The 21,055-nt window shown below is 42.0% G+C and overlaps 1 protein-coding gene and 1 non-coding gene across 2 annotated transcripts in view; one reads left to right on the forward strand and one right to left on the reverse strand.

Moving 5' to 3' along the window:
• The window catches only part of LOC145643430 (V-set and immunoglobulin domain-containing protein 1-like), a 68,507-nt gene that overhangs the window by 14,413 nt on the left and 33,039 nt on the right, over positions 1–21,055 (forward strand). The window lies entirely within an intron of this gene.
• trnav-uac (transfer RNA valine (anticodon UAC)) lies at positions 754–826 on the reverse strand. Its single transcript has one exon. It is a non-coding gene; the product is annotated as a tRNA-Val (tRNA).

The following is a 21,055-nucleotide window of genomic DNA, read 5'->3' on the forward strand; positions in this document are numbered from 1 at the left end:
ATGATTGACAGCTGTCAAATCAACCAATCAAATCAAGCAATAAATCATTTTGACGGTTAGTAAATACCATTACTCTCTCTGTTCACAAATAGCTGCCATTTTATGCAAATTTCGTGGGTATGTTGGATAGCCTAAAATGGGTTTTACGAGCAGATGTACTTAAAATTTAAATGGTTTACAATTCTAATTTTTCAGAAATATCTGATTCAAAGTTGCAGAAAAAAATGCTGCTTTCCAGCATTTGCTCATTTTTTGGGCTTGAAAATCATAGTTTTAAATCTGGCTAAGCAGTATGACTTCTCAAGCATTAGGATGCAAAATTCAGACAACCCCACCAAAGTTCTCTTGTTTCTTACCCTTCGAGAAACAGACTGTTGCTAACTGGGCATAATATGAAGAGTTTTACTTTATCTCTGTAGTTCTCTCATTGGCATTTAGAGCATAACCTATTGCACAAATTCTGTATGCTTGACATTGCCTTGCAAGGATTTTTTCTTTGCCATAGACTTGATGAAAGTAACTTTTAAAATTGAGCTAATTAGCATAAACCTTTTTAGGAAACAAAATAAGGACACACTCACTAAAGTTAATACTTCCTGTACTAATGTTTGAAAGACTTGAATTTGCATAGACATTATGCTACGAGTTTTAATTCATCAGTTTGGCGATTAGTTAAGGAGCCTGACTTTGCTCTGTGAAGAACAGCCCTCCATTCAACTGTAAGGACAGCAGTTAGACATTTACCAAGAAAAGCGTTTCAGCCTGGTATTGAACCAGGCACTTTCTGCATGTAAAGCAGACATGATAACCACTACACTACAGAAACCATACAGCAAGGGGACTTCTGGATCCATCCAGCATTTCCTCCCTTTTGGTGCCTGAAAGGCATAGTTTAAAAACTGGCTTGAATTGTCTTCTCCCCATTAGGATGCAAAATTCAATCCCACCAACCAACGTTTTCTTGTTTCATTGCCTTTGAGGGACAGAATGTTACTCTCTAGGAATAATATGATGAGCTTTACGTGATCACTGTAGGCTGTGGCCTGCAGTGTTTACTCTGCTCAGTAAAGCCATACATTTCAAGCTGCATGCGACTCCCATCTTGCCTGCTTCTCAAAACTCACATTATGGTTTAATATATATTTGAAGTACAGTTGTTTTCTATTGATTTTGATTTCATTTCAAGAAACGTCAGTTGTACTGCGTTTATTTCACCATCGTCTCAACAACATATCAGCAAGAATGTGTTCTGATTGTCATTAAGAACATAATATGATTAGATTTATAGATCAAAACAACAATTAATCAAATTATATTTATCAAATGGAGCAAAATGAAGCTTGTGAAGAAAATACTAATATTTTCTTAATACACTTTCAAGAAGTAGTGGGGACAATGTAACGCAGTTCAGAAATTGATGGGGACAGGGTAAATTGCATCTGGCAGTTGTCTCGTGTATTTCCAATGCTCTGCCTCATGAGCTGAAAACTAACTTTGTGGTGTACCATGTTACGCAGGTTTTAAACTAACATGGATTTTCGCTGAAACAGAATCCATCCTTATAACCAACGACATAGACATCGGCACCATTCCCCCACATCACAGTGTCACCCCTTTCCACATGGACACCACAAGGCGGCAGATGAGGAGATGATGGGAGAGTGGCTGAGGAAGATGAGGGAGGAGCAGCAGACACTGAAGGAGGAGAGAGACATGGCAGGTTCTCCTGCAGATGTGAGTGAATGTATCTATTTTCATCCAGCATTCATTTTATGCATCATCTATAGGTTTTCTGTTTATCTGTCTGGAGTTGGTATTCTCAAAGCATTCCATTCTTAATATCATGGTAACCAGAATGAAGTCATTTTAATGACTTAACATGTCAGAATAATCTTGGCTCTGCAATGGGAAGCACTAATTTTTGTGTTAGATATGCAGGTAGCAGTCTATAGCAGACTATAAACTTAAGAGAACTCGAATGAATAGTGAATCTGAGAAGATATGGTAGTAGGAATAACACACTTTAATAGCAAAAGCAAATCCATTCACAGCCACTTATAAAAACATCTGTTTTCCTCAACACACAATCAGCTTTTTCATTCATGAAGCAAAGTGATGGGAATCAGGAACCAGTTCCAAATTGCCCGATCCATCAGAATGAAGATGAAGACTTCTTTTTAGCATTGCTTGTGCATTTTTCTGAATTAGGCATTGTGCAAAACTAACACTGAGTGTCATGATTTCAATCTCTTACAAACATGCAAGAAGGTGTCATGGAGGAGAGGCGTGGCTTCTTTTCATGAAAAAAAGATAACAGAGGTGCATGGATTGTCTGGAATATGACCATTTCAAGTAAGAGTGGAATCCCAAGACGTATGTCGAAACATCTTTCGATGCAACTTGGTCCAACATTCCAGAAATACCATGTGCTGCTGCTTCCCAGTCAAGCAGGATGTCCCATCCCCCAGATAAATATGCTGCATTAGAATAAAGTTAACACTATGCTGCCAGGCTTAGCAGGTTATTTCTTTGATTAAATGAAAATGAACACTGTACAAACCTCCTCTACTTTCATGCATATTAGATGAGGATGGACAGACTGTTGCTCCAGCCAGCTGGAAGACTCAACATCAGCCCCCAGCTGAAAGCTCCATCTCATGCTTGCTGCACAGTGATGGAGAGTGAGCATAGCAGGGGTGAATGCATCACTGTGCCAGACAGGCAGGCAGGGAGGCAGACAGGCAAGTAAACTGGGCAGGCAGGTGGGCAGGTGGCAGGGTAAGCAGAGAGGCTGGGGAGGCAGGGAGGCAGGGAGGGAGGGAGGGTGCACAGGCAGGCAGGCAGGGAGGGTGGTAGGCTGGGGAGGGAGGGAGGGAGGGAGTCTGGGGAGACAAGCAGGCTGGCAGACAAGCAGGGAGAGATGGAGGGAGGGAGGGGGCTGAGGAGTGAGGGAGACAGGCAAACAGGGAGGGAGGCAGACTGGCACATAAGCTGGGCAGGCAGGCAAGTGCGTGGGCAGGAGGGTAAGCAGAGAGGCTGGGGAGGCAGGCAGGCAGGGAGGGAGAGAGAGGCACTGGGGAGGCAGGTGGGGAAGGCAGGAAGGGAGGGAGGCTTTGGAGGTAAGCAGGTAGGCAGGCAGGCAAGCTGGGTGGGCAGAGAGGCTGGAGTGAGGCTGGGGAGTCAGGCAAGCAGGCTTGGATGGAGGGAGGCAGGGAGGGTGGGGAGGCAAGCAGGCAGGGAGAGAGCAAGAACACTGGGTACACTGGGGAGGAAAGGAGGGAGGCAGGAAGGGAGGGAGGGAGTCTGGGGTTACATGTGGCCAGATGAACAGAATGTATTCCAAACCTCCCCCAGGAGTCTGCGTCTCCATTCAGATCTACCGGCCATGGGTAGCCCCAGCCTCCCCTCGGTGTCTGGGTCTCGATTCTAATCATGTGGCCACATGTATTCCCAGCCTCCCTCCCTCCCACCCTGGCTGCCTACCTGCCTCACTGCCTCCTGAGCCTCCCTCACTCCCTCCCTCCCTGTCAGCCTCCCTGCCTCCGTGCCTTCCCTCTGTGCTTCATCGTTGTTCTCCTGTTAGCCATTCCTTAGTGTTAAGTTTCCTTAGTTGCCTTGTTATCAGCCTCGCCCTGTTAGCCTGTTTAGTCTTCTGATTCTTTCCCTCATTCTATTCTGTGTTGTTTTTCTTGTTCATTTTTTTATATTAAACTTCTTATTTATTTGTTAATCCTGTCTGTTCGTTTACTCATTCTCTTTAGGGTTTGCATACTCATTGTTCCAGTTCACTCTCACATCCGAGGCATTGTTACTTTGTATATGTGTTCACCCTCAGCCTCCCAACCATTACACTCATGTGGTTCCTTATTTCCCAAAATCCAGATGTATTATTAAGTACATTTTAAATAGAAAAATAAAGATGCAGACTCGAGAATTAATTGGAGAATAGCAGGCCCTGTGTTTTTGCTGTTCGATATAACATACAAACAAGGCATATGGTAAATATGCTGCGTTAGAGTAATGTGAACGCCACACAGGCAGGTTTAGCAGGTTATTTCTTTGACTAAATTAAAATGAACGCTGTGCAAACATTCTCTGCTTTCATCCATTTTAGATGAGGATGGACAGACGGTTGTTCCAGCCAGCTGCAAGACTCACCGTCCCCCCCCAGCTGAAAGCTCCATCTCATGCTTGCTGTGAGTGTGGCAACGGTGAACACGTCACTGTGCCCATCACTGCATCACGGAAGAGACACAGACACTGTGATGAAGAGGAGGAAGAGGACTACACTCAGATCATTATTATGATCATGTGGCATGGTTTAAAACATGAAGCTTCAATAAAGCCATTAAACTAAACCATTTGGTGGTACTAATATAATAATAGTAAACTTTAGTTGTATACAACTTTTTAAAATTATAGTACAAGATAAGAGTACACACAATCAAGATAAAAAAAAAACCAATGATAAAAACCTGGATAATAAAATCATAGAACATAAAATCTGTTCAATATAAACTGTATAATATAAACAGTGAAATAAATTTGGTAAGAGAGATAAAACTAGACAGATTTACAATATAATTTTTTTTTTTTACGTTCCATGTAATTTTCATACGCCCAAACTGTGACGGAGTTTGCAGATCTGTGCCCTTCAAAACTATTTAGAATGAAAGAGCTCAATAGCATTTATGACAGACCCCACCCACCAGGCCCCACCCCACAATCTTTACATTCACTGTATATAAAAGATAAATAATATTAGATTCTATGTTATATATGTAAAGTATAATAATGCTATAAGGATGGATGAAATAAAGGGTCAGTATCACTGCCCAGACCGAACACATATTGCATCTGAGAAAGAAAGGTCAGACTACATCAGGAATCCACCAGAGCCAAACTGTAATATGGACATTGTGTGGTCCAGCTGTGGCCATGCAGATGATGGTCATGACTAAGGTAACTACTGTCATCCACTGCTTGAGGCTCACCTAACTTCGTGGTAAGCTACCATCAGACAGTATGCTCACAAATGTAAATGCAGCAATAAGCACAATACCAACAACCTGTATAACTGAAACCAACAAACTGGTATATACCACTGTAGTAGTTAAGCTCAAGATCCTAGCATACAGAATGCAAGCAACAGGCCACTTCCACTATGCCCCCTGGAAACAGAGGCTTGAAAGCAATATAAAGGCAACTTGAAGTCAGCTAATTGACAGATCTTCAGAAGGAGATAAAGACCAAATATGTGGCCTGGTTACAGAAGAAATACAATGGGTGGCCCATAACTTAGGATCTAGAGTCTGGTAAACAGAGGTCAAAAGAGTGGTCAAGAGGCTTTTTATTGTCTTTCTGTGACGGTGGCAGGTGAATGGAAGCGAGAGGCGGGTCAGCAGCGAGGTAATCTTTATTCTCCATAGGTTGTCCGTGATGGACGCATGGAACCTCAAATATAAATACAGAGGAGCTAGTCTTACTCTATACAATTGATCATGCATGGTTCGACTCAACGTAGTAGGACCACTAATGTGCAGCTCCATCTCCTCGGATCTGGGGGTTAATAGAGCAGGAAGTGAATGTGAAATGGGTGAAAGTAATTAGTAATCAGGGGATTGTGAACGGGGCAGGTGCAATGAGTAGTCCTTAGAAGGGGTGCGTGTGTCTCCCCTGCTAACTGGCTGACCAACTGTGACACTTTCTAGCTATAAACAGGTAATTAAATAATGCTCCTACAGTACCATGATGCAACACAAAAGGAGAACATGTGTAAACAATAAATATGAAATACAGCACAAATATTAACATATAGGCAACTTCAACCAGTGCACCATACTGTGACATATAAACAAATACGCTTATAGCATACAGCAGTTACTGAGGTAACAGTACCTAACTGCTGTTCTTACTATTCTCCTCAGGGTTTTGCGGTCTGAGTCAGTTCCTAAACCAGGCAGTGAAGCAGCTGCTCAGGATGCTGTCTATTGTAGAACATGGTGAGGATAGTGGCAGGGGATGAGCTAGAAGTAGGAGTTACTGCTGGGCTTTCTTGGCTATAGAGCTGGTATTGAGGGTCCAGGTGAGGTTCTCTGCTAGGTGGACACCAAAGAACTTGGTGCTTGTAATGATTTTCACAGAGGAGCTGTCGATATTGATCGGAGAGTGAAAACTACATACTTTCCTGAAGTCAACCACCATCTTTTTTGTTTTTTTCCACATTTAGTGACTGACAGGTTCTGAGACATCCTCTCTGAACGCTGACTCATCATCACTGCTGATGAGACCCCACAGTCTTGCCATTAGTGAATTTGATGTGGTTCAAGCTGTGCATTGCTGCACAATTTAGGGTCAGCAATGTGAACAACAGTGGACTGAGCACACAACACTGGGGAAGCTCAGTGCTCAGTGTGGTGGTGCTGGAGACAGTGATCCTGATCTAGACTGATGGGGCTTTCCCACCAAGAAAGTCCTGGATCCAGCTGCAGAGAGAGGAGTTCAGACCCAGCAGTCTCTTTTCAACCAGACACTGAGGAATGATGGTGTTGAATTCTGAGCTGCAGCCTATGAACAGAATTCTATCGTATGTGTCTTTGTTCAGCTGGATAAGGGTCAGATGAAGAGTGGGGGCAATTGCATCATCTATTGAATGGTTGGGACGATATGTGAACTGTAGGTAAAAAGCACTGGTGTCCAGTCTGCAGAGCTACACAAAAGAAGAAGCAGCCAAAAGTAATGCCTTTGTTTGTAACCACACCCACCTTGATTTCATCATAAGTCATCACACCTGATCCTTGTTACACACATCGTTTATGTATATATGTATTTAAACCCCTGTGTTTGAGAGTTAGTTGTCGGTCATTGTTAGTGTTAATATTCATGCGTATTTTCAGAGTTCATAGTATTTGATCCTGTCATTAATTGTGTTTATGTCTATGTGTTAATATCGTGCTGCCCTGTTTGTTATGCGTGAGTGCCTTTAGTGTTTACTGTTAATCCATGTTTCATCTTATTTAATAAATGTCTGCCTGCAGTTGCCACTGCAGGTGAGATAGCAGAGCATGATGAGATTTCGATCAATGTAACACTCTGCATGTCATCTGTTAAAGAGATAAGTTAAGATGTTTGTAAAACATTGTATATAATAACAATACTATTTATGATTTATTTAATAACGATATGCCCACAGTCCTCCTTCCCAAATCCTCTGTGTGAACACTGATTTATATATTTCTCAGTTCCTAAACACTGAACATCTTCCAGCCATGCTGGTTCTTGTCCCTGACCACAGTGGGCAGTGAGAGCTGGGCCACATCGCAGATGTCTGCACACCACCTCTTCATGTCCCAGTGATCATCACACACTGTTCCCCACTGACCATTACGGTAGATCTCCACTCTACCACAGCAGGCTTTACTGCCCCCAATGTTAAGGCCCTCTATTAGGAAAGAAACATAATAAACAGTTTTATTAACTATAAGCTACTAATAGTCACATATTTCTGTAGAACTAAGCAAAGCATTTTCTGTGTATCCTAATGTGTCTTGCAAAACATTTCTGCAAAGGATGTCTGAAGAATAAAGATGCATGTTGATATATAGGAGATACTATAGCCATTCATTGGCATATGAATTGGCTCATATCAAGCCAATATTTATATCTGAACCAGAAACGTACCAGCAAGCATGAAAACACTAAAGTTACTGGCTACTGAAAGAAAGATATTTGTTACTAAACCCATGATAAGTCACAGCTGTTCATGGTCACACTAACTTCACATGATTGGAGGATGTGTGGGAGCTGGCATGGCTGGATGCCTACCAGCACATGATATAGCTTAATTTCCAAGCCACAATCTCAATTAGTAATTAATTAATTATTATTCTTATTATTCAGATACTTGTGTTCAAAGATGCTTTCAGAAACAATGTTCCCCATATGGATTTGGGCAGAGATTTTAATTTTCTTCAATCAGGAAAACTGAAGAAAAGATTATGCATATTGAAATAATAAAACATTTGCAAATCATCAAGTGTTCTCATGAGTGGTCTAATATGAGCGTGGCGCTCCCAGCCTGCAGTTAGTACTGGTTCTATAAAAAAATATATTTAAAAAATAGGGTGGGGGGGATGTTATGTGTGAATGTTAGGTATGAATGCTAAGTATGAAAATACATATGACTGTCACTTAAGCAGCAAGTGAACAGTCAGTTCTCTGAGTGACATGGGCCAAACTGAGATGGCAAGATGACTGAGTCAAAGCATTTGCCAAACAGCTGGTCTTGTAGAATTCATTTAGCACACACCAACAGGGGTTTAAATACATACTGACATAACGACACTAAATCAGGTGCAGGTGTGTGCTAAACAACATGGGTGTGGTTACAAACAAGTTAAGTCACAGTAAACGAGAAACACCCACTGAACACAGTGGGCCGTAGCACGTGATCAGCAGGAAGGAGAGCGTTCCATGACATCATTCCAAAGTACTGTATGGAAATCCAGAAAGGCCATATGTGACATCTGGGGTTGGTTGCGTGACATCATAAGTTAACTATTGTTTGTCTCGCCTTATGAACTATCTAACCTAGGTTAAAATTACTCTTAACTAAAATAAGTAATTAAAGACAAAGTACAGTACTTAATTAATTAAAGAAAAAATACTTTTGAATAAAATCAAGAAGTCAGACTTGATTATGGAAAAGTAATAAAAGATTACGGAAGAACTGAGTGATGGGAAATGAATAATGTTTAAACCAAGAATAGGCCTGCATAAGTTTGTGTTCCATGTTCCTAAGTTGAAGTGGAGGAGACTGAAGAACAGAATACACATTTTGGCCATTAGGGTAAAAACAAAGGAACAGTTACATAATGAAAGTAAAAAGGTGATTAGGAATGGTGTCCTAGCCCTACACATACTCGGCTGCAGTATATATGAAGCTAAAGTCATTAAATATATCTAAAAAAAAATGTTTTTCATAAATTACCCCTTTTAAGTTTCATCCATGCTTCAACAATTGCAATTGACTAATTCATTGTGTTGCTGTAGCTACAGGGGATGCATGTGCATATGTGTGTAATGTTTGTGAGCTTGAGGGCAAACACACGTGCGGAGTATAATTATCTCGTATGAGAGAGTATAGAAAGTCAGAGTCTGATATATGACATTGTCTGATATATATAGAGTCTGATATATGACATTGGACAATTTTGGGGGGGTCCTGAGTGTGGTCCAGGATCGGACTCTGCGGAGTCCTACAGACCGCATCCGGACTCTGAGGATTGGCATGCGGAAGTGGACTTCTCTGGGTCCTACAACCCCTAGATGGACTTCTACGAGGGTTAGGCGGATTATGGAAACAACGGGGAGTGCAGCGACGTTAGTCTACAGTCAGACTTGGGATTCGACTATGGGGAGGACCTGTCTATGGAGGTGGGGATCGTCCCAACATCAGTGACGTAGAGTCTGCAGACTCTGAGAGCGATGAGCCTCCAGCACTTAAGATACCGCCCAATGCTCCACCTAGGAGGTGCCACTCGGGATCGAGCAAACCATCCGGTGCGGCACAAAGAGGGGCGACCTCGTTCGAGGAGGAAACTCCCTCCACTAGGGCATACAGCCCCGGAATTCATGCGCTGGTACCTAAGTCTCGTAGAGGCAAGGGGGAGGTGTCACCAGTGCCCACCCCACAACTTCTGTGCCTCCTGTATTCCCCATGGGGGAAGTGGATGGCTGAATAAAACCTTGATTTAATACTTCATCTATATATTCCTCTCTTCTTCTTGGGAGAGAGGATAAATACGATCCTTGGGAAACACGGATACTTCCAGGAGCTCAATAGCACAGTTGTAGGGATGATGGGGAGGTAACAGGGTTGCTTTTTTCTTACTAAAGACCAAAGTGAGATCCTGATATTCCGGAGGGAGGGAAAAGGCTTGTGTATCAGCAGGGCTCTCAACAGTGGTGGAACATAACTGGACAACTGGTAATGTCAAACAATTTCTTAGGCATTGAGATGACCACTGAGTGATTTCCTTACGTGACCATGTTATAATTGGGTCATGTTGTTCTAGCCAAGGTAGACTTAAAATGACTGGTAATGAGGCATCTTCTATGGCGAGAAATTAGATGATCTCTGAGTGGAGTGTGCTTGTGGTAAGTTTTATGAGTGTAGTGCGGAGTGTAATATAACCGGCTCCTACTGGTGATCCTTCCAGACCCGCCAGGTGAAGAGACTTGGTTAATAGCTGGGATGTCCATTTCCCATAAAAGATTCATGTATGAAGTGTCCCTCAGCTCCTGAATCAACTAAGGCTGTAAATGTAGAAGATGGTGTAAGAGACCCAATAAAAACACTTTAAAATGTCTTAGTGATCATCTTTCTTTCTCTGGCAAGATCTCTACCTTGTTTTCTGACATGGGTGGCCTGATCTGTCTATGGCTCAGTGATGCTCGATTAGGTCGAAGACAACAACCACTGATAAAATGTTCTGAGGATCCATAGTAAAAACAGAGACCATATTGGAATCGGTGCTGCCTCTCCTCTTCAGTGAAGCATGAAGAATCATATTGCACTGGTTCCACTGGTCTATAACTGGGAGAGGGATAGCTATGGTGAGAACTACTAGTTCTACGTGGTTTTCGTTCCTGGATGAAGTGATCCAGATGTATAGAAAGAGCTATAAGCCGATTCAAATATAACTTATCATCTCGGCAAGCCAGTTCATGTAAAATCTCTGCATTGAAACCATTCCAGAAAGTGACGATCAACGCCACCTAATTTCATCCACTGCCAGCAGTGACTGTACGGAATTCTCATGGGTAGTCGGCCACAGAATGATTGCATTGGTGTAATTTGGTAAGTATCTCCACACAGGTTCTTCCCTCATGTGGGTGATCGAACACAGCCTTGAATTGCTCAATAAAGTCGTCATAAGACGCCAGTTGTACGTTAGCCCAAATGGCTGTCGCCCAGTTAAGAGCTTTGTCAGTTAGACGAGAGGTAATGAAGGTAATTTTATCTTGATTGGAACAGGTTGGAAGACTATTGAAATACAATGAATATTGCAACAAAAAACGTTGACACTTGGGTAGCCATAATATTTTTCAGGTTTCTCAGAGGGAGGGTTGGTTGGATACTGCTTGTGGCGGTAGTAGGTGCAGGTGTGGGACTGAACTGAGAAGGAGTAGTCATCATTTGTAGCTGGGATGTAAGTTCTCTGAGACTTTGTCCTAGTTCCAACATTTGAGTTTGTTGGTCTGCTTGTTGCTTGCCTATAATCCATTGACTGTGTGAAACCCTCAAGCAACTGGTGCTGTTGGTGGATTAGTTGACCCTGGTTGTTCAAAGCTTCCTTCAAAGCATCTGAGTCCACCATCTGCATGGAGGTGAAGTATGGGCCAGGCAAAAATCACATGCAGATAAAAAAAATAGGGATTTATTGTAGTAACAGGTAGTGGAAACGGTCACAGAAATAAATTAGTAACTCGAAAGTAGGGAAAACAGTCCGTGTCAAAAAATCATAAAGACCAACCAATAATCCAGGCATCAGAATCCAAAAGGAGCAGGCAAAAATCCGAAACGGGAAACATTAAGTCAAGGTTCGGTACACAGGAAAACAATCCAAAGCACGTTCGGTATGCATAGGACTCTAGAGGCAATACTTCACAGTGTCCTAATGTTCGAGACAGGCTTAAATAATCAAGTACACAGGGGAGTTCAATATTCCGGTAATGACGATCTGATGTGAAGTTCATGATTGGTGGAGTCCTGGGTTGGGTGACAAACAGCCTGCTGGGTGCTGTACTGTGATGAGGAATTGGGTGATATGACACATATGGACTCAATGTTGGAATGTAAATAATGACCAAAGCAGATATTAACACACAATGATGATTTTTCTAATGCAAAGATGGTACAGATAAGTGTGAAAAGTTAATGGAGCGCTAAGACTGGAGAGACGACATTTCACTGAGACATAAGACAATAAGAAATGGCATTCTTGGAGGGTGACACTCTACTTTGGTGGGGTGGTGTAGCAAGAAGGATAAAAGAAGATCCCAAATGTAAGGTCTGCAGTTGTTCTTGAGGCAACTCCTTTGTTGTAAACCATACTGGTGTCAATAAAGACATCTTCTGTTTTTCTCTACCATCCTGAACATTGCCTGTTTGAGTGCTTTGATGTTTTGCATGACTCATCAGCTCTGTAAATATCTGAGCATCAAAGTTTCACATCCACTATTACCCTCGGTCGTCAGGCATAGTGGAATGAACAGACTACATGATCAAAAAACTGCTAGCTGCAGTTCTATGTGAAATGCATATGACTCCTAGTGCAACCACAAAAGTGGCCCCTTTCGAAGTTTTGATGGGAAGACCATTTGAGCCAACCAGGCCTCCTGCTAGCTGTTTGGCACACTCTGATTAGGTTGTACCCTCATTAAGAGCCACCAACTCTGCCCCATAAACCAACTGCCAACTGACACTGAGGAAAACATGGAGGAGCAATGCAATGCACCACATGCCCCGGTCTGGTTTTGTCTGCATGCACAACTCCCACAACCCACCAATCACAATTTCAATATGTAACCTGTGACTGTCAGGTTGATCAGGGGTGAGGCACCCTGACAGACGTAACACGTGTGTCACAACAAGATTTTCTAAGAGGGGCCTTTATGAAGCTGTTATGTAGGGTGATGCCACCTGAAGGAGATCAGGCTAACCAACCCTGACTAGCTCCCGGCTTGTGGCCTCCCTCTGGTAGCCGTGAACTTGCGTTGTAAGCCACACGTTACTTAACCAACATCACCTCAATTATCAACACTGGAGGATGCCACAACTGTTCAATGAACAGGTTGGTATTTCCATGACTTTTCAATGCTAAGCTGCACACCGTTGTCAGCACTCTTCAAATATCCTCTGACAAACGGTTCCATTTAAAAACAGTATAATAGCTATTTTTAAATCATTTATCTTTGCTCTGTTGCCAAGCAGAGATTCTATAGTTGTTTTAGTCACTTTATATTGTTGCCAAGCAGGTTTTCTACGTTTGTTGTGATAGCAGTCTGCCAAAACTACATTCTTCCTCTTTTTTGTCACTCATGCTGTCTATATATTCTAAGCCCTGTGTGAGAATAAGCTGGAGCACTTCTGAGTGCTTGCTGACTCAGTGTCCTGTGTGCAACTCAGGACTTCTCTCCAGGCACCTGAGGTTCACAAAGATGAAACCGATCTCCTCACTGAGGGTTGACCATCCAAATGCTTAACACACTGCATTGCGGGTAATAAGAATGTTCTGAATTTAAAATGCTCCTTAACATCCGTTCAACACTTTTTAAAAGTCTCAGGTAGCCAATTCTTTAGCTGCTCTAATTGCATGTGCTATTTTCTTTAATAAGAAGAAAAGATCCATTTGAACCGATAGTAAAATGAACTGACCACACATGGTGGTAAAAATATTTGGTGTGTGTGTTGGGGTTAGATGTTTGTCAAAAGTTCATTTGAATATATTTCCTCTCCACTGTAAGTGTAGAACATTCAGTAGACTATGTTTCTAAAGAGTGTTTATGTTACTGTGGGTTACTATGGAGGTCAAGGCCTGTTTGATACTCAAAAAGGATGGCAGAGGTCCTCATCCTGGGAAATTTGAACTGTTTCCATCAGGTGTTTTTCACAGACTGCACATTAATTTGGGGAACCAAAAGGTTCATGTGGGAGGGTCTGTTCTACTGACCTGCTCCTAGACTGAACATCACATACCACACACTCTTAAACGAATCTTCAGAGAAAAAGAAATCGTATCCACTGACCAGACTCAGGGTTACACAGGCAGAGTTCAGCATCTTAAAGATACTCCAGGAAATATCTCTCTACTCATATCACCCCCCACTGAGGAGGATGGGGGAGTGTCCACCATACCTGTGTAAACACTGCAGTCCACTTCCTCCCACTGACTGGACTCTGGCTATCAGGTGTTTCCCTCTGACTCATGTTGCCTTTATCACTCCAGGACGGCACTGCCATCCTGTGGGAGAAACTGACTTGGAGAACCGAGATGGATGATGCTTGTCCACAAACTCTACTACACTGTGTAGTAGTGTTATATTCTGTGCAGATGACTTTTTGACTGGGACATATGTATAGAGAATAACATTTTTTTTTTTAAATTTCCATCAGTCATTCAGTGTTTTTGTTTCAATCTTTCCAAGAGATGACATGGGGGTTTAATCATGAAGTTTGGGAATTTTCACATTTGTAAACTAATTTCCTTGAGCACAAAGACAAAAACAACAAAAAAAGACTAATTAAGAAAACCAGTCTTTAAACTGGAGTCACTGGAGTGAATGTGACAGAATCCATGCTGCCAGTCAGTTAGTGATTGACTGATTAAAACATGAAGTTGATATTTGGATCACAGCAGAACCTAAAGCCCACAAAACCAAAAAAGAAGCATGGACATGTGTGTCTGGGTCTGTGTCTGTGTGTGTTTGTGTGTGTGTGTGTGCGCGAGCAAGCATGCATGAATGTGTTAGTGTAGGCGTGAATGTGTGTATGTGTTTGTGTGCATCAGCATTGGCTGTCCTTTCTTCTTGACCAAGTGTGTAGCGACCAAAGAGCTGCATCACAAACAATAAAAAAGTGAGGAATAAATAACACAAACAGAAATAAAGAAGTGAGTACAATTCTCACAACTGTAAACTGGTAGCTACATACGCATGTATGGGAGCAGGCATATATTTGTGAGTGTGTGTGTGTGTGTGGGGGGGGGGGGGGGGGTAGGTGTGTCTCACTTTGTACATTTAGTGTGTGTGTAAAATTATGTTTTTTTCTCCAGGTCCTTCAAATGTGGGTCTGGCCATCCTGAAGCAGCTGTATGTGTGTGTGTGTGTGTGTGTGTGTGTGTATGTTTTTGTTTGTATGAATGTGTGCATGTGTTTTTATGTGTGTGTATGTATGTGTGTGTGCCAGTTCCCCCCAGCTAGACACATCACAGATAGTGATGTCCAACAGATAGTGGCATGTCCAACTGCTGTCAGTGAACTGCACTCTACACACATTCTGCTGTCAAACTGCACCACACACACCTTCATGATGTGTGTGGTTATCAGTGGGTGTAAACAGAAACCACAACTCTCTGTCCTGCTTTGGCTCTTTATTTATGAAACAACAATAGATACACAGTGGAAGTGATGCGTACAGCCAACAGTTTGGCATTTGACTTTAAAAGACATGATTAAGAACAGAAAAAAAAATATGATGCTATTTAAAATTCAAATTTAAAAAAATCCTTCAATAGAAATACACACATAAAATGCAGAAAAAAATATTTTTGGGGAAAAATACGATAATGTAATAATAAAACGCAATACATTTTTTACAGACGCAATACATTTTTTACAGACAAGCAAAATGATGCTTGTTGGAGTCAGAATTTAGTTCTAGATTGTCCTGCCCCTACAAGTCCTACTTTATGCTAGTATCTAATTAGCAATTAGCAAGTAATTAGCACCGGTTCCTCTCTACCGGACCGAACCACAACGCAGATTTCAGTGCCACTTAACGCTGATCAGATGTGTGTGGCAGGTCTGTTAAACAGGTGTGTAGGTCTGTAGCTGGTCTGTTGATTTCTCTTGGTTTTCTTCTCTACTGCAGACTAGCTGTTTCATCTCCACCAGCAGTGTTATAGTGAACTCTGCTCATTTCTGACACTGAAGCAGGTCACATGAACAAGAACAACTCAGTTCATTCAGGATCTGACTCTGCACATGGTAAAATGGATGTTAATGGACACAATGAGAAAACAATCTGATTATAACAGCTTGCTAATGAGATTTTTACCTTTGTTTCTTTTGGTGTAATAAACCACAGCCACGATAATGTGGAGGAAGATCACAGTGACCAAAGCAAAGGGGATGTAGGGCAGAGTCTGAGGAGAGACTGTAACAACACAACAAACACTGACCCCAGTCTTATACAGCAGCAGAATACATTTATTTAGCACAGCTGTGAACTGTTTACTCTTCCAAACACTCCCTCTTAAACTAAATGTTAAACTAAATGTCGTTTACTACTATTATTATTATTAGTATTCGTAGTAGTAGTATATAGTGGGGAATCATTTTATGGAGTTGATGGGAGAATATTATTAAACAAATGCATCTTAAATTCAGTGGTAGTTGATGAACAGAATGAATGTGGGGCCTCTGCAAGAATAGAAAATATGATGAGTTGAAAGTACTGAAGGTTCTGTGCTTTCATGCGTTTTACATGTTTACATTTATATTTTGTACTACAAAACTGATGTATGTACAGTTTGTAAAAGCAAAAGTATTCGGTTCACTGTGTTACTGGTGGTTAATAGGATGGCTAAGTGTGAGGTTACAGGTTCTGTAGGTGCAGTGTGTCCTTCAGTCATTTTCTGTGAGTGAATGAAACAGGGACTGCTGGGTCAAGTCCTCATGGAGTGGATTAGTCTTCACCTGAGCAGAATAGCTGTCCCGGGGGGGGTCTCTCTCTCTCTCTCTCTCGCTCTCTCGCTCTCTCTCGCTTTCGCTCTCTGCAGACATTCTCCCTCATTCCTGGCCTGGCTACCTCCTGTCACATCTCTGTTGTGCTTGGACTGACACGACTTTTCATTGTTACCCTACCAGTCCCAGTGTCTGCCTTTGTCTGTTCCCATTCATATCTTTGTAACTGTCCCAATCCCAGCTGTGGTTCGGTTCCTGTTATCCCGTATCCAGTGCTCCTACTCTCAGCCGGGCTCCCGTCCATCCCACTGCCCAAGCTGGAACCCAGTCGTCTCCTGTCCAGCCTGCTGTCAGGTCTCTGGTTGTGGTACAAAGTCCTGTTTCCACCCCTCACCCGATGGACTTGCCCCTTTTTTTCCTCCTTTTCCACCTGTCCTTGTCCAGGTTCCCCAGACCCTGCTGTGTGATGCCGGGCTCGGGCTCCCTTGTCAACTGTTATGCACGTCAGGAGCCCCGTGTTAAGCAGGGTGTGGGTGCTACTGTAACACCCCTCACCACCATCACACAGGAGCCCCGTGTTAAGGGGGGTGTGGGTGCTACTGTAACACCTCTCACCACCATCCTCCTCCCCATGTGCTCCTTTGTTTGTTTTTATTCCTCCACATGCTTTGTGTTGTTCATGCCCTCACACAGGGGTCCTGTGTTTCTCCTTTCACTTACCTCCGTCGCCTGGGGCTAGTCTCACCCTCATTATTTACCCTATAAAGCCCAATCCTGTACAACCACTAATGTCAGTTATTTTGCCTTAATCGCTTGTATTACCTTCTGTATGCAACATTAGCACAGTAAGTTCATGTGTGCTTTCATTTTCATTAAAAACAAAAATGCATCAAACCAGGCTAAGTCACGCTTGCATCCTGCCCCACACTCGTTAAACCAATGTGTGTTACCTCCATTGGAAGTGGATGGACTGAATGTCTTCTAACCTGTTGGAGACGTCATTGTAGTAGCAGGTTTAGTTGAAGCTGTTGGACTTGTTGTGTCAGTGTCCACTGGAGGAGAATTTACAGGTTTATATGGAGCCTCTGCAAGATTAGAAAAGTGTGATCAGTTATAAGTAATGAGGGTTCAGGGCTGTTATGTATTTAACATGTTTAGATTTTGTACTACAGAACTGATGTATGTACAGTTTGGCCAAGCAGACGTGTTCACTCCTCTGTGTGTCAGTGGTGGTGATACGTTGGCTACGTCTGAAGCTGCAGGGCTCTGTAGATGCAGTGTGTCCTTCAGTCATTTTCTGAATGAATGAATTAGGGACTTCTGAGTCAAGTCTCTCTCTCTCTCTCTCTCTCTCTCTCTCTCAGTGCATTTCAGTTCAGTAAGTTTTATTGGCATGAGCATATACAACTATAGTATTGTAATATTGCCAAAGCAGTATTATAACATGAACATTACACAACATTACAACCTTTGCAATTATGGAAATTAAGAATTCTGTTATGATAAAGAACTTGAAGAGAAACTGTAATTGGTCTGAAATAATAATAATTAGAAGTAAAAGGGAAGAAGTGAAAAGAAAGGAAAATGAATAAATAATAATGATGGAAAATAATAAATAGTTAATAATAATAATAATAATAATAATAATAATAATAATAATAATAATAATAAATAGTTAATAATAAATAGTTAATAATAATAAATAGTTAGGTAACTTTTATAAACTGGGTAATATAGTCTGTTTGTGTGTGTGTGTGTGTGTTTGGGTGGGTTAATCATTGTCCCTCATCTTATGGCAGGCAGATATGTATCACGCAGCTAAAGCGCTGCTTTCCTTCTTTTCGCCCAGTAGGATGGGCAGTTTGTCAGTGTTAGACAGACACTTAAAGTTGGGGTGGATCGTCTCAAATTTTGTAAAGTAAATTTGCCGTATTTGGATGAATTTTTCACATTCAGTGAGGAAGTGCAGCTCTGTCTCTACAGTATCATATTTACATTGCTGACAGAGTCTCTGTTCTCTGGGCAGCCATGACATTTATATCGGCTGGTCTGGACGGCCAGGCTGTGTTCTCTGAGTCTGGACTTTGTCAACGTGGTTCTGTGTTTAATGTCAGTCACTGTGTACAGGTCGTCTGCTACAGTGTACTGACGTTTTAGGGCCAGATAACGTTGCATTTTGCTTTGTGCTTGTGTTTGTGTTCCAGTGGGTGATGTAGTTTAGTTTGTGAAGTGTAATAATTTGGTTTGGTCCGATTGTTTGTACTTCAGACTGGTCCTGATGTGTTAGTGTTAGTGTGTGTTAATGAACTCAGTGTCAGCACCAGCTGTGAGAGGAGACTCTTCTCTCTGCTCTTATTTTTTTTTCCTTTCTTTCTCTCCCTCTCTGCCTCCCTCCTTCTCTCTCTCTCTGCTTCTCTCCTTCTCTCTCTCTTTATGCAATAGTTTATGCTCCATCACATTTGATAAATATGAATGGTTGAGAAAAATCTTGTTTTTGTAGAGTCAGTGGTTCTAGCCCATCTGGTCTATTACACAGTTAGTGTTAACCATCCTCCAACTCCAGTCATGATCAGTGTCTGACCACTGAAACACTGCTGGCTGGATATCTTTCACTGTCAGAACACTCTCAGCCTACCAGTATCACTGAATCCAGTAACACTGCTGTACCTGAACCACTCATACCTCACACATCTGAACAGATGTGAGCACCTCAAACCATGTAGTACCTTCCTGTTCTTGAAACTGGGTGATGAAGCTGAAATGAAACTCCCATATGACTCTGTTGTAAATTACTTTGTACTGAAAGTGATGCATTTGCCCTGGTTCTGAAATAAAGTGTTCCATTTTGATGTTTATATGATTGTGAATGTCTTAAGTAATGCCATAAAACTAACAGTTAAATAAAGGTCAGACACAATATATGTAACTCTGTGATAGCGCATCAGTATGGAAGCCTTCACTAGAATTCTTTATATTAAGCCAGCAATTGTCACGGAACGCTCCCCTCACCACTGGTCACGTGGTACGGCCCACCGCCTGCAGTTGAAGTCACTTTTTGTTCTGTAATCACGCCCCCATGATGGCACACACCTGCCCCTGGTTTAATGTTGTGTGTGTCTGTGTGTAGTTAAACCCCTGTTGGTGTGTGCATTAGTGTTGGTCATTGTTTGTGTTGCTAGTCCTACGTGTATTCATGTTAAACGTATATGTTTGTGTTGCCGTCGTTAGTGTTCCTGCAGTGTTACGTGTATTCGTGTTATCCGTTTATGTTGTGTGAGTGCCGTCGTCGTAAGCGTTAAGTATCAATAAATGTCTTTCAAAGTCGAGGGAGTCTGTGCGTCCTGCTCCGCACCCTGCGGCACTCCAGCTGTTACAGCAATCAAGTGGCACATACAACAAATGCTACAGATTCTTGAAGTGCTGATGTTTGTTCAGTTTTCCAACGGATCTCAAAGAGTTTGTCTGTGTGTCTAGTGAGGGGTCTGGTGTTGTCTGTACAGGCAAAGGTCTGAGTAACAGAAATGATCCAGTTAGATTCCCATTCTAATTAGATTTCCATTCCCATCATGTATGAAGACTTAAGCGTCGGTCACATCTAACTGCCACCTCGCTCATGTTTTCACATGGGTGGAGCAAAATGAGGGGATTATGGGCGGTCTTGGTATTGTGTAATTTTGGGAAACGTAGTCCTTCAGAAAACAGCTAACACTACTTGTGACATTGTTTTAATAATTAGTATAAGAATAGCAGCTGCTTTTCTTTCAGAAAGAAGCAAGTAAAGCTCTTGCCCCTTCAAGTGAATGAGGTTTTTCACCAGGCAGATTTTTCTCGTGTTCGGTGTGAAAGATTATTTATACTGCAGATTTAGTGTCTGATGCTGCCTTTAAATTGAACCTAAATAAGATGCCTTAGCAGGCAGCATATGTCAGAGGGAGTGATCACACATTTATTCAACAGTCTTGGATCTGGAAGCATAATGGTCAGTATTTCCATAGACATTCCAGAAAATTCTAATTTAAAGCCTCAACCCAACCAGCTACAAAATTAAGATAAAAAAAGAGCAAAATTACAAGACTTTGTACATAAATGCTTCATGAACTACAAATTCCATAATGCCCTCATACAGGTAGCTGAGATATGTGTACACTGAGAGAGACTGAGCTACAGCGTCATTTGTCATGGCATACTATGTCATTTCAACCAAGAAAATCATAACATATTTATATGTGTACACCAAACTCTCAACTATGAAGTCTTGTTCTTGTTTGCCACCAACTGCTGTGGTCATCTGTGGTCTCTTGCAGAGATATTGTTATTCATCAATTGTTATTCAGGACAGTAAATCACTCTACCAGCTGTGGGTTCCTCTCAGATGTGCTATGACAGGGATGCTGCTCGTATGTGGTCACTCTTTGATTAGTCAGTGTTGGACAAACTCGGCTGTTGATCAATCAAGATCAGACTAAAGAAATTCTGAACCATATGGAGTTAATGCTGGAGCAGAGCTGAGAGTGGAGCTGGAGCATATTTGGTGGACTGAAGACGTACATTTGGAGAAATCTCTCCCTTGGGCTTGTTCTCTCTC

This window comes from Electrophorus electricus, chromosome 2, assembly GCF_041902795.1.
Source record: "Electrophorus electricus isolate QZ-2024a chromosome 2, ASM4190279v1, whole genome shotgun sequence".
Taxonomy (NCBI): Eukaryota; Metazoa; Chordata; class Actinopteri; order Gymnotiformes; family Gymnotidae; genus Electrophorus; species Electrophorus electricus.